Here is a 9,985-nt window from a genome sequence, read left to right on the forward strand (position 1 = left end):
GTTTAGAAAATAGTTTTGTCAGTGCTGTTTGAGAGCTAAAGAATAGTGTTTGCCTGCAGGATGGGGTGATGAGCATTTTAATTCACAGTTTCCCTTCATCTTCTTAACAAGGATCTTCCTCCATAATAACATGAAGTAAAGTTGCCCTTCATTCAAAAATCAAAGGAAAATACTCAAAGTAAAAATGAGCTAATAGCTCCCTCCCCATCCTTCTTTGATAAATAAACAGTATGTAGGAATGAGTCCTGCTGCATCAGGCTGATAACACGTCTTTGCAATTTCCTTCCATCTTAAGCAAATTCTTATGACAGGGGACAGTGATAATTTTCTTCCTATACCCTTCCAGCTTTCTTGTGAGCAGTAGAAGGATTTCCTGAGACAGGATTTTGTATCAATATCATCATGTATAATAGATGCTGACAGATTCTTTTCCTCCAAAAATTTGCTTGATTTAAACACAGTTTTGGAGATACATCATTTTCCATGATTTGCTCTGGAAATAAGCCCTGCACTTCATCTGCAAGACACCACCCACAGCTCGAATTTCAGCTGGAGTGGACATCGCTCATGTCAGAAAGAAAACATCAGTATATGAGAAGCACAGTCAAAGGAATGCTGTCTCCATACCAAGAGCTGCAAATCCAGCAGAGATCCTGGATCAGTACTCGGGCCACTAGCCAAGGCTGAGCACTGCCCTATTGTTCCTTAATACAGCAGCTACTCAGTAGCTAGTCCACAGTTCATGAAGACTGATCTGCCCTAAATGACACTGCATACAAGGGTTCCAGATAACATTACATCAACATGTTTCCTAAGAGTCATGAGAGAACAGATTCCCCCAGAATCAGAACTACTCTGATAATACAGTCTAAACTTGCCCAAATACAAATGACATCTTCCTACTGCATTACTTTGAAAAACAAGCACTGTACTTGTAAGAAACTCAGAACACATTACATTTGTACATGAGCAGGCAGGAAGCAGGGGTCCTTCCTCCTCTCTTCTTTCACGTATGTTCTTAGCTCCTTAATCAACATATTCCTGTACTGGCAGCAATAAGAAAACCTAATGGCTGCATGGAAGAGAAGCCCTACCGCTAGCTCACCAAAAGAAAAGTTTCGAGATGAGCTTGTGCATTGGGAGAGATCAGATATTTCCCATCAGAAAAAAATATTCTGAAAGCAGGTTTCATAAGGCTTCTTTTTACAGATTAAGATGTGGACTCATGGCATGTCTAGTCAAATCACAGTTCCACGAGCTTCAGTGCCTCTATCAGCCAGTCAGCTGCCCCTCCAGCGAGCAGCAAGGAAAAGGACCTCTAGAGGGCAGTTCTTCCACTATTGAATTTACCAGTTCTTCTAGAGTTAGAATTTCATTTTTTCTGATCAACACACAGCTTCTTTGCATGCAGGCTCTGGCTGATAGCGAACTTTACAGTTCTCCTCAAGACAGATTTTCACAAGAAGGTACTTACCTCTCCAGATGGGCCAGCCATGGCTTCCAGCTTTTTTCTCCTGGCTCCTTGGCTGGGCACATGCAGCATAACTAGGTATCATTGCTAGGCAGGACCAGAAAAACCCGTCCTCATAGCAAATTCTTTGTCTCCTAGAGGAGTTACTCAGCACAACTAACAAACAACTCCTGAGAGTACAGTTGTACTTTTTTTTTTTTTTTTTTTTAAAGCTTACATGAGAAATAATATGTCCCAATGGAAGAATGAGCATTAAATATCAGTAAACTGAAGGACATTTGAAAACAAGTGGAAATATAAAACCAGTAAGAATGAAGTTAACACAAAGTTTTGAAAATATCTTAGGGTAAAAAGGAAATGTACTTTTGAGACCAGCATACTACTACATGGAAATATATGCACATACATAATTGTTAAAAACAATACACCAAATGCAAACACATTTAATACATGTTTGTTTTCTGTATGAGAAAAGAGCCACGAGGCAATTCAAAGCATCGCAAAATGGACTTGGGCTATTTCATACCCACTGCAAGAGAGTGAAAGAACAGGCAGTAAAGTTAGACACATGCAGTGCAGCAGTTCTGGATGGCGCACGTCCATCCACGTAGTCCAAGACAACAGGCTGAACCATGTCCAGAGCAATTAACGCTTCTTTTTATTGGCTCTTAGAAGTGATTAAGGGGATTTTACAAAACAGGAAGAAAGATGGCTTACCAAAAATGCCAAGCATGTAACTGGAAAAAGTAGCCTCTTGCAAACTTGTCAGGTAAACACATTCCAACTGCCACAGCCACCACCACAGAATTGAAATAATTTAAAAAGCAAAAGGGGATATTACAACAGATGATGAAGATGGCTTTACAAAAATTACTTCTCAAACTTTTTTTTTTAAAGAGAAATATTACAAATTCAGGTGTAAAAGATTAGTCCTAAAGTTTCTAACTTTCTAAAACATAGTATTGTTAAAAATTAGGCTAATGCAGAGTTGACATACAGATGTCTGTAAGTCTCACAAAAAGCAGTGCAGGGATGTTGCTGCTGAGTGGGTGTGACTGTGTGGGACCTTCCCTCCTCATCATTGACTATGACATTTAATGTTTTTAGCAGTGGTCTGAATGATAACAACTACAGATCAACAAAGTGTCTGCAAGTATATTTGCAACTTGCTGTAATCTATATTGCAGATCTAAAAGACGGAGTCCTCCCCTGCAGGATACTGTATATAATATGAAGCCCAGATAATGAGATGCCTTTGCATCTCTGACCTGCACAAAAGGATTTCCACTTCTATGTGTAGGATTTTTGCTGGGTGCCACTTTGGTTGATGAAAACAAGGTGCAGACAAACACACCTGGTAAAGGGGTGCCTAACTCACTGCTGGTGGTAGGAAGGACAGAACAACACTGGTGCCATCCTCTGTCCTCTATGCAGTGTCCAACTGCCTCTGTGACATCTCCCCACACACATGTTGGCCGCTGCCTGGGCCTAGAATAGCCACTCTTGTCCTCTGTAGTGCTCCAATCGACCGATGGCTAAAGATGTTTGGTCACTTAGCCAGGATAAACTTACCACATAGCAGCTGTTCATATTCTGGTACATTCAGTTTGTGAACTTCTCCCCAAGTGACAACCAAGTCTCACAAAAAGATTGAGATAGGCAGGTTTTCACCTTTGCTTTGCAGATGCATTTTGTTTACTTAAGGTAGGTCCTTCCTCTTTCTTGTCTTGTCAACTATAGAGAAGCACAAGATTATGTCATTTTTCTTTATAATAATTTGCTTGGTTTTCTGAAAGCATACCACCATTTTCCAGCCAAATGCTCCTTTTTCCTTTCCCACTAAAAGTATTTTACATGCCTACCTTTAACTATTTACTCAAATTTTCTATCATAACAAAGAATATTTTGCTGTTTTCCTTTTATGAATGTAAGAGACGGTTGGACATATATTTCTGAAACAAACAAACAAACAAACAAAAAACCAAACCAGAAAAACAAACGAACAAACAGAATTCTACAAAGTTTTCATTCATTCCAGCCTATTCAAGTTCATTTTTTCACTAGAATCAATGGCAAGACAACCTCTGGCTTCATAGGGGGTGGAAAAGAGAGGACTTGGATCTGATCTGCTGGTTGTCCAGCTGCAGTCTTCTCTGACCTCAACTGCTTTTTGATGTATTTCTTAACAAGGAAAGGATCACAGGTACTGTTCTGTATTGCCCATACACATTTACTGTACATGCAGAGATTGTTACAGACACAGCTCTGCTGCACTGCACTGCAGACTGGCCTCTGTTCCACAGATGGAAAGCTAACATCCACACAATTTCACTGAGGTTATCAGGACTTCATGAATATTCCAAGTACTCACGAGCAGAAAATGATATAACATGCTTGTTCATGTTCTGTTCTTCTAGCAAGTTTAACAGCACTAAGTAAAAGACAAGCTTTTGTAAACTTCTGTCCCAGAATTACTGTTTCTACCACACTGTCTCTGTTTTGGGTACTTCCCAGGTTTCTCTTTCTTTCAGTTCCTCGCTAGTAACTCCTTGAACAGACTTAGTAACTTCTTTCACTGCTGCAAAACACTGCTATCCAGGCATCTGAAAATGTCTGGACAGCTTTCACAGGAGGATACCAGAACTACACACACATCTTTTGGCATCCTAATTAATCTGTCACTTCCTGTATTGTACTTAGCTGTCTTTGGGAATTCACTGACAAGTCCAAATGCTCGTACCTCTTCAACACAACATAAATCTTTCCTTTGCACTCTGATTGGTCTGCATTACGCAGCACGAACACATTGCTTAACAAAAGGAGAAAATTAACTAATTAGCCAGTCTGCAGCATAAACACATTTCTGAACTGTATATAAATAAAGCAACGTTGGGACAGTAGTGGCAGCATTAAAAACTCAGCACCACTCCCACTGCAAACATCCTGGCCTCCTCAGAAACAAGGGCTGCAGGGGGGAGTGGGGAACAAACCACTTGGGAAAAAGGGTTTACATCTGTTTTCTTTTTTTCTGCTTACACCATGGAAACAACAGTCTGTATGAACTTAAATCTTCCCTACTTTGTTGATTTTTGGTAATTTATAGTTACACTTTGACAGACTTTTTTGCCAGATCCCTTTTTTTACATGTAGGCCCTCTAAAGAGAAAACAGGATGGTGGGTTCTGAACCAGGTCACTCAGGAATAGAGGAGCTGTGGCTGGGAGAGCCAAGAAGATGCTCCTCGTGGTAAAAGCCCTTCAACACACCAAGCCAGGGTGGTCCAGGCTCAGCCCCATGTGAGGCACAGGGCAGAGCATCTGCTCCTCTCTGAAGCTGAGAGAGAAGGGAACCAGCCCTGCCCTGCAGAGGGCGGGAAGTCCCCTGTTAACGACACAACACATCTCGACATCCGCTTGGTGCACATGTGGTAAAATCGTAGCTTCACTCGAGAAAACATCAAAATGACCACTGATCTCACATATGGCTCACCGAAGTGACTCAATAAGAGTGGAGAACCCTTCTGCTTGTTCCCCCTCAGGAACTCCCTCCTTCACCCCATCTACTCCCTCCCCCTCCTTCACCCCATCTACTCTTGCAGGAGACAGGCTGGTGGCAGCAGGAGAGAGGGGGATCCCATGCAGCGTGGAAAGAATGCCATTTCAGAAATGCTTGGCTTCAAATAAGTATGTATGTGAGAAATGAGTCAGCTGAAAAGTATCACGAACATACTATCTGGGAACTAAGACTGCTACATCAAACACCAACATTACTGTATCCCTTGTTGTTACAGCCACCCTCGGAGACATACAGGATTCTAAACCCATAATTTAATTGCTGAGAATACTGACAGAAAACAATCAACTGTTTTTTCACAGAAATATAAATTAGTCCATACTCCTTTTATCTGCTTCATGCTCACAAAAGCTCAGCTCAGAGGAGGTTGTGCAGTTGAGCACAGGGGATATGACTCATCCCTGTCACTGTATGATCTGCCCAGGCCTGTTTGTGCAGATGTGCAGTGAATGTGGGTGTGTGAGTGAGGGCAGGGAATGGTGATAGTCCACCAGGTCCAAACCTGCTCCTGCCACAAGTTTACTTTACCAACATTTTGTTCTTGATCACCTCCCTGAAGCTCAAATCCCATTGAAAAAGCACACAGCAGTGCCTGGAGACAAACGTTCAGAGAGAGAACACTGCATCCTGTTCTCGCTCTGAAGAATGTTTGATGTTACAGAGGATGGCAAATCATATCTGAGATGCTAGTGGGAGGGATAAAATTTTCCACTTCACTGTCCCTCCCCCAAAAGAATTTTAAAGGTTAAGTGATATTAAAAACACAGGAGAGTTGGGAGCATCAGCCACCAGGCACAGTGTTATCTCCCTGTGCTAATCTCAATTGTCAGATGATATCCCACAAACAGAGCATAACGGAACAAAGCTGACTGGAGGTCCTAAATCACAAACACACGGTATTTGTTACAGTTTTAGAAGCTGCAATCAGGAACAGTGTGCTAAGATCTTTCAAGATGTTTCTTTTAGTTTCTCCTCTCTACCATCACCTTTAATAAAACCTTTGTTAACTTTAAACACATTATGAAAATGCTTTTCCCCAGAGTGTGACTGGTTTCATGTCACTTACTACCTGAAATTAAGACAATTGCCATGCTTATTACTTCCACCTTCAGACCAACAGTTAAAAGCAAAACTAAATACCTCCTTTTACACACATTTGCCTTTTAACTCCAGACATTCCTCTACAGATATTTCTGTCTCACTGTCACTGCTAGGACTCAGCCTTGGATTTTATTTACAGTTGTAGGAAACTGTAACACAACTCAGACCAAATCATGGCCAAGCACTGTCCAAAGGAATAGGCTTAAGCACTTCGTCACTCATCCCCTGGAGGACATGTAGACTGCCTTGCACATAATCTCTAGAGCTTTTACAGTTCATCTGTTACACATTAGATAGTTAGCATTTGCTTTAAACTAAGCTTTGCAAGGAGAAAGCATGATCTCAGTAACACTATCCTCAAAAATGCTGCTAAGAGAAAAAAGCCTACCAGCAAGCCACTGAAGCTAAGCTGCCAGCTGCAAGCTCTGGATAAAGACAGAGGTCTGCAAAAGTTTCCAAAGAGATGTATTTACAATGTTTCAGATGGTCACATAGTCAAATTTTAACTGAGCCAGTGAGACGTGCAAAATATTCGCTAAAAAGTGCAGCTTTCAGGATCTCAGCACTCACAGTCATAGGGCACATACCCAAACGACTGGGACAGGACAGTCCCATGGCTAAAATAAAATCAATAATCAACCCTAAGATAGAAATACATCTACATTTATGGTAAGGTTATAGTGATTGGCTGTGAGAGCCACCAGGCATCCAGCCAATTTGCTTTTCCAGTCTAAAGAAATGCTCGGTTTGTTTGAAAAATGATTTTTTTTCCTGCTGTGAAGAATGCATTGACGTCATCAAACTGGGCCTGCTGAACAAGAGCCTGGAGCAGTAGTGGCATCAAGAAGCTGAACTGTGGGAGTAAGGGTACACATCTATTTTACCTTTCAGTGCCAGGGACAGTTCCCAGGTCTTATTCATCCCCTCTAGAAGAGAACTGCTAATGGGATAAGTGACTTGTAACAAGTTTCAGTTTCCTGCTGTTTTTTTTACATCAGTCACACACACACACAGACCAGAGAAACAGAGGCTCCTGAGATGCTCCCGCTGAGAAGTCTTTAGTTAAACACAGCTGCTACCCTGGTTCTAACCTGGGTTCAGACATCATCTATATCCCTCATTCCAGCAGTCCTACGACTGATACTTCTATCACCAGTGAGAGTTTTACATTTGCTCCTTTCCCTATCCCCTCTTTTTTATTTTTAAATACACCATCATCTGTGGCTCTGCATGTCAGATTATCCAACTACTATTTCTTCTGACAGCAACATGCCGGAACTCTCCAATCTGTTTGATTAACACCACACAGCAGCAGCCTTACAGAACAACACAGGAAGCAGCAGAGTTTGCAAACTTCTGAGTTGACACACTGCTTTCCCATTTCTATGCTGCCATGCCGACATGCTACCACATCATCTGTCCAAGATCCTTTCACTATTACCACCAACCTAAGTGCTTTAGTAGCACTTTAGAAAGGGTGAAGAGCAATCCTGAGATTTTACAAACAGGCCATATCACAGTGCAACGTAAAAGCCAACACAGTCACTGAAGATCATTACTAATATTCTCTCACATTTTCTTCTCTTTTCATTCAAATCAGGTTGCCAAAATACAACTGTTATCCTCCTTAAATTGGACTTCAGGGCAAATCTATTGTCTACTGAAGAACAGCCAACATACTCAAAACCAGAAAATGCAAGGTTAAGAGATGAAGACAGTTGTATTGAGTTCATTACCATTCTAAATTTCTAGAGATCCTACATCTAGCTCACTAATGTACTCCAGGTGTAAGTCTTCTATGCAACAATGTTCTAAAGTGCATTACAGATCAAAGGAGAATTTAAGTTTGATGGAAGCACTTTGGTTAAATTATATTGTTTTAATCTAAATTGCCCAATTTTAGCACAAAAAAAAAAATTTGTTAAATAATCACCAATACACAGAAACGAAAACGAAATTGAGTATTAAAAAGATAACAATATATTTTAATTAGGAAAGAAAAAACAAAACAAAACAAAACACCAACAATGTGTAACCAAAGAACAAAGTGGTAGAAAGCAAGTCAGATCTTATGCTTTTCCCCCCAGAACACAAGTGTGGATTCAATGTTTTGAAGTTCAGACCAATACAATGCACAGACCCCAGGTTTGTGCTTATTTCACTGTGACATCTTTCCTTCATCTAAGAGACAAAGTGTGATGGCCTTCTCAAAATTTAAATGTTCATAATGTCATAATACCCTGATGGAGTCAGTTTTAATCTGTTCAAGTAGGCTTCTGGGTGAGAAAGAAAGTTTAATGCCAATTAAGGCTTGAATATAAATTCCCCAAACCAGAACACTGCAGTAATATGTTTAAACTCATCCCTATGCCATTTTTGCAGCTATTTTTAACAGAATTTTTTATGATCAGTGCCTGCATGCAAGCACGGAACAACAATAAAACCCAATGCACAAATCAGAACAGCGCAGTGAGTAGATCAACAACTTCACCTTAGATTCAAAATCTTACATTTCTAAAGGTAGAGCTGCAAAGAAGCCAAAAAACTCAGGCTGCTACATGGTAACTGTTTCTTGAGTTTGATCCTTCTGAAATCTGCTCCCAATTTGCATATTAGGAAACACGCAGGGACATCTGCTGGTAGGAAAAATTATGCAGCCATCCAAAGGGATTTTGATATACTCAAAAGGTGGGCCTATGGGAACTTTATGTGTTGTAATTGGGTCAGGGCAATCCCAGATATGATTACAGAGTGGAAGAACTCCTTGAGAGCAGTCCTGTCAAGCAGTTCTTGGTGGATGAAAAGCTGAACTTAAGCCAGCAGCCCATAGGCCAGCTGTAATCCTGGGCTGCATCAGAAGAGGAGTGCCCAGCAGGATGAGGGGGGTGATTGTCCCTCTCTCCTCTGCTCTCATGAGGCACCACCTGGAGTATTGCATGCAGACCTGGGGCCTCCAGCACAGGAAAGATGTCATGCTTTTGGAGAGAGTCCAGAGTAGGGCATCAAAACACTCAGAGGGCTGGAGCACCTCTCCTATGAAGACAGACTGCAGAAGCTGGACTTGCTTTGGAGTTTTGGAGATGAGAAAGCTCCAGGGAGACTTCATTATGGCCTTTCAGTATATGAAGGGACATTATAAACAGGAAAGAAATCAACTTTTTACATGGGTAGATAGTGATAGGACAAGTGGTAATGATTTTAAACTAAAGGAGTGGAGATTTAGGTCAGATGTCAAGGGAAACTTCTCACTGAGAGGGTGATGAGGTGCTGGTGTGGGCTGCCCAGAGAGCAGTGTATGCCCCATTCCAGGAGGTGTTCAAGGCCAGGTTGGATGGGGCCCTGGGCATCCCAATCTAGTGCTTGATCTAAAGTCGACAACCTGGCCACAGCAAGAGGTTGGAACTTGACGATCTTGAGGTCCCTTCTAGCCTAAGCTGTTCTATGATCTCATACTTTTGCACAGAACTCAGCTGACACATGAATTAAACCTCAGATGGTGGGTAAGTAAGAAATACATTCAAAGCTGCCACTTCTGCCAGCCTAAAAGTGCTGCTACAGCCCAAAAAGGAGCACAAAGTTGGGCACAGCAAAGGAGTGCTGTCATAAGAATAACCAATCAACAAACAAAACCCCTCCAAACACACTGCTCTCTCTTGGTTTGCGTCTATTACACAAGGAAACTCCAAACAGCTACAGTCACCAGCCAGAAGGCACAACCCCAAGTCATGGGTAGTCACTCTCATTTTCACAAGAAGGTGGCGGCTTCTGAAAGATCTCTTAGAGCTAACTACCAAGAAAAAAACACTCCACCGCAAAACTGATCTGCACACGCTCTCAGTTA

General features: G+C 41.5%; 1 long non-coding RNA gene across 5 annotated transcripts in view; it reads right to left on the bottom strand.

Moving 5' to 3' along the window:
* Positions 1–2,942: 2,942 nt before the first annotated feature.
* LOC125693581 (uncharacterized) overlaps positions 2,943–9,985 on the bottom strand; it is a 40,999-nt gene continuing 33,956 nt past the window's right edge. For all 5 annotated transcript variants that reach the window (XR_007377161.1, XR_007377159.1, XR_007377162.1 and 2 more), the window contains one exon: positions 2,943–3,205. This is a non-coding gene — a long non-coding RNA (uncharacterized LOC125693581). The remainder of the gene's footprint in view (positions 3,206–9,985) is intronic.

The sequence above is a fragment of the Lagopus muta genome, chromosome 5, assembly GCF_023343835.1.
Source record: "Lagopus muta isolate bLagMut1 chromosome 5, bLagMut1 primary, whole genome shotgun sequence".
Lineage (NCBI taxonomy): Eukaryota > Metazoa > Chordata > Aves > Galliformes > Phasianidae > Lagopus > Lagopus muta.